Source organism: Nomascus leucogenys, unplaced genomic scaffold, assembly GCF_006542625.1.
Source record: "Nomascus leucogenys isolate Asia unplaced genomic scaffold, Asia_NLE_v1 000216F_4252896_qpdss4218273sc, whole genome shotgun sequence".
Classification (NCBI taxonomy): domain Eukaryota; kingdom Metazoa; phylum Chordata; class Mammalia; order Primates; family Hylobatidae; genus Nomascus; species Nomascus leucogenys.
In genome coordinates, this window is record NW_022096133.1 from 22,749 (window position 1) to 27,001 (window position 4,253).

At 58.0% G+C, this 4,253-nt stretch overlaps 1 pseudogene across 1 annotated transcript; it reads right to left on the reverse strand.

Moving 5' to 3' along the window:
- Positions 1-742: 742 nt before the first annotated feature.
- LOC115833827 lies at positions 743-4,040 on the reverse strand (annotated as a pseudogene). Its single transcript, XR_004029092.1, has 7 exons — positions 3,926-4,040; positions 3,006-3,797; positions 2,155-2,430; positions 1,945-2,061; positions 1,485-1,517; positions 1,331-1,378; positions 743-1,168 (listed from the first exon to the last, which is right to left on the reverse strand). The product of XR_004029092.1 is annotated as an HLA class I histocompatibility antigen, B-67 alpha chain-like (transcript).
- Positions 4,041-4,253: the final 213 nt, after the last annotated feature.

Consider the following 4,253-nt stretch of genomic DNA (forward strand, 5'->3'; position numbering starts at 1 on the left):
CAGAACCATTCTGTCCTATGTCTGGTCAATGACAAAAGTCAGTTGAATGAATGATCAGTGTAGAGCACCTCCTATTCTAAAGGCAGTATCTTTATTAACATAGCCTCAGGCCAAGTGCTGTTTTGTGGCAGCTACAGCACAAGGTCCCCTCACACTGAGATAGAGGCCGCCTATGTTTTCTCAGCAGTGCTGCTTGTGTGCCCTCCCTCCCCCATCCCTCTTTCTACAGCAACCCCCGTGCCTCCCCACCCCAGCACACTGCAGCACACAGTCAGGTTCTCTCTTCAGGAAAGAACAGTCCTTGATGATGGGTCCAATTTCACAGACAAATGTAAGTCTAAATTAGACTCTGCTTTATAGATTCATGAGTTGGATTGGATTCAGCACCAAGATCACTAGAACCAGGGCAGGGAGAGAGGGCAGGAGAGCAGAGCAGAAGAGAAGCTCTAGAAGCAGGGCAGGAGGTGAATGGCTCTGAAAATTTGTCTCAGAATGCACAGGGACCCCCGTGTGCAGGGGCCGCCCTGGGCAATGTCTGAGCCTCTGTGGTCACAGCTCCCGCTGTACAAGTTTCCACTGAAGGGACAAGGACAATGGAGCAGTGAAGGTGACCCAGCTGAGGACTGACCACATAAAGCCCATGATGGACTGAACAGCAACTAGGCAAAGGCACCGTCCACACTCACCTCCTCACAGCCTTCTCCACCCCCACCTGCAACAGACTCAGCACAGTGAACATGCAGATTCTGGAAGATTCTCAGGTCTTTATTTTGCTCTCTCAAAGTCTAGGAATTGACTTATTTAATTAACCCATCAACCTCTCATAGCAAATATTTGAGAAAACAAATTCATATTCAGATTCTTATTTTCAGTAGGGAAGTAAGAGGTTGCAGCTCAGTGCACATAAAGTTGAGACAGAGATGGAGACATCCAGCCCCACCTCTCTGGAACAGGAAAGATGACGGGAGGAAACACAGGTCAGCATGGGAATAGGGGTCACGGTGGACACGGAGGTGCACTGTCTCTCCACCTCCTCACATTATGCTAACAGGGACGCAGACACATTCAGATGCCTTTGCAGAAAGAGATGCCAGAGGCTCTTGAAGTCACAAAGGGGAGGCGTGAAGAAATCCTGCATCTCAGTCCCACACAAGGCAGCTGTCTCAGGCTACAGAAAACAGCAGTCATGAACAAATTCAAGTCAGTCATGGTAAGTGATGACACTCTGAACAGCCCACCACACACTCGAAACGTCCCAAAGAATCTCCATTACCCAGGCCTTTCCCCTCTGCCCCATGCCCCCGCCCACTCTAGACCCCAAGAATCTCACCTTTACAAGCCGTGAGAGACACATCAGAGCCCTGGGCACTGTCGCTGGCTGGGGTAGAACAAAAACAGGACCTGGTCAGAGCCCGCAAGAGACGTGGGACAGGAGGAATTATGGGGTCAGTGAGCTCCTGCACACTCCCACCCCCACCACTTACACGCAGCCTGAGAGTAGCTCCCTCCTTTTCCACCTGTGGGAAGAAAATGTCCTGTGAGGGGACTGGGAGGAAGCAGGGCCATGAGATCTTAGAGGAACCTCCTAGTCTTGGACCCAAGAGAAATTTCCAGAACTATGACTACAGACCCAGGGCAGGATCAGCAAACACGAGGAAAGCAGGTGTGGGTCCTGGACCAACTGCCCTCCTAAGGTCTGTCCTTAGCGGGGACCTTCCCCTGACTCATGAATGCTGGAATCAGCACCCCAACACCATAATCATCAAGGTGATACATCCGTCCTTCATTGTCACATGTACTTCACAAAAGAGTAAGTGCTGGCACACAGGGTCCCAGGCTGTGTGGATGCTGCTTCCCAGTAATGAGGCAGGGAACACTTCTACCTGGGGCTTGAAACCCTCAGTGGGACAAGAAACCCAGACCCCACCCCTCACCCCTCCCTACCTAAGCTCTTCCTCCTCCGCATCACAGCAGCGACCACAGCTCCGGTGACCACAACTGCTAGGACAGCCAGGCCAGCAACAATGCCCACGTTGGTGATGGTGGACTGGGAAGACGGCTCTGGGAAAGGAGGGGAAGATGAGGGGCCCTGACCCTGTAGAAGGGCTCCTGCTTTCCCTGAGAAGAGACATGACCCCTCATCCCCCTCCATACCCCATCTCAGGGTGACAGGCTCCGGCAGCCCCTCGTGCTGCACATGGCATGTGTATCTCTGCTCTTCTCCAGAAGGCACCACCACAGCTGCCCACTTCTGGAAGGTTCTGTCTCCTGCTGGCCTGGTCTCCACAAGCTCAGTGTCCTGAGTTTGGTCCTCCCCATCCCGCTGCCAGGTCAGTGTGATCTCCGCAGGGTAGAAGCCCAGGGCCCAGCACGTCAGGGTGGCCTCATGGTCAGAGATGGGGTGGTGGGTCACGTGTGTCTTTGGGGGCTCTGATGGGAAGAGTCAGAAAATTCAGGCGCTTTGCATCTCTCATGGGACACCCTAGGACCACCCATGTGACCAACCTGAGAATGGACAGGACACCTGGGGTAGGGAAGGGAGCACAGAACCCAGACACCAGCCTGGACACAGCCACCTGGGATAATCTCCTATTCCTTGGAGAGTTCTAGTCTCTGAGTGGGGAATAGCGACTTCTGGTCCTGACCTGAGTGGAGGCCGAGGGACTCAGAAAAGCTGGAATCAGACCTTCAAACGCATTTAGTGTGAGGCAGAGAACAAGGCCTGAGAGAAAAATTCACGGTGCTCAAGGCTGCTGCAGGGGTCAAAGGGGACCCTGATCGGTATTCCAGGGACTGTCTTCCCCTCCATTTCCTCAGAGACGTCATCCCTTAATTGTCCTAGAGAGCAGAGGGGGCCCTCAGAGGAATCTCAGGAAAACTCATGCCATTCTCCATTCAAGGGAGGGCGACATTCTAGCGCTTCTCCCATTTTCCTCCCCTCCTCGTGAGAGGCCATCCCGGGCGATCTATAGGAGATGGGGAAGGCTCCCCACTGCCCCTGGTACCCGCGCGCTGCAGGGTCTCCTTCCCGTTCTCCAGGTATCTGCGGAGCCACTCCACGCACGTCCCCTCCAGGTAGGCTCTCCGCTGCTCCGCCACACTGGCCGCCTCCCACTTGCGCTGGGTGATCTGAGCCGCCGTGTCCGCGGCGGTCCAGGAGCTCAGGTCCTCGTTCAGGGCGATGTAATCCTTGCCGTCGTAGGCGTACTGGCGATACCCGCGGAGGAGGCGCCCGTCGGGCCCCACGTCGCAGCCATACATCGTCTGCCAGGTGTGAGACCCTGGCCCCGTCCCCGCGGTCAGCCCCGTCCCCCGAGCCCCGCCCCGCCCCGACCAACCCGCGGGGATTTTGGCCTCAACTGAAAATGAAACCGGGTAAAGGCGCCTGGGGCTCTCTCCGGTCGAGGGTCTGGGCGGGTCCCGCGGCCTCGGGGCGGATCTCCGACCCGGAGACTCGGGGCGACCCGGGCCGTCCGTGGGGGATGGGGAGGGGTCGTGACCTGCGCCCCGGGCCGGGGTCACTCACCGTCCTCACTCTGGTTGTAGTAGCCGCGCAGGTTCCGCAGGCCCACTTGGTCAGTCTGTGCGTTGGCCTTGGCTCTCCATGTCTCCCGGTCCCAATACTCCGGCCCCTCCTGCTCTATCCATGGCGCCCGCGGCTCCATCCTCTGACTCGCGGCGTCGCTGTCGAACCGCACGAACTGGGTGTCGTCCACGTAGCCGACTTCGAGATACCGGGGGCCCCCCGCGGCCGGGCCGGGACACGGCGGTTTCGAAATACCTCATGGAGTGGGAGCCTGGGGGCGAGGAGGGGCTGAGACCCGCCCGACCCTCCTCCCGGCGCGGCTCCCCGGGTCCTGCGCCCCCGCCTGCGGTCCCCTCGCTCCTCCCCACAGAGGCCATTTCCCTCCCGACCCGCACTCACCCGCCCAGGTCTCGGTCAGGGCCAGGGCCGCCGAGAGCAGCAGGAGGAGGGTTCGGGGCGCCATGACCCGCATCTCGGCGTCTGAGGACACTCTGAGTCCGGGTGGGTGCGTGGGGACTTTAGAACTGGGACCGCTGCGACGCTAATTGGCTTCTCTAGACACGCGACACCCAATGGGAATGGGAACTGGGGACGCGTCACGAGTATCCTGGAAGAAGGACCTGACACAGGTTGGGAGAAGTGAAACTCAGGGGAGCGGGGAATCCCCAACGCTGCGCCTCCCCATTGCAGACAAGGCCCTCGGAGCCTGAGACCCTGAGAGCCCCGC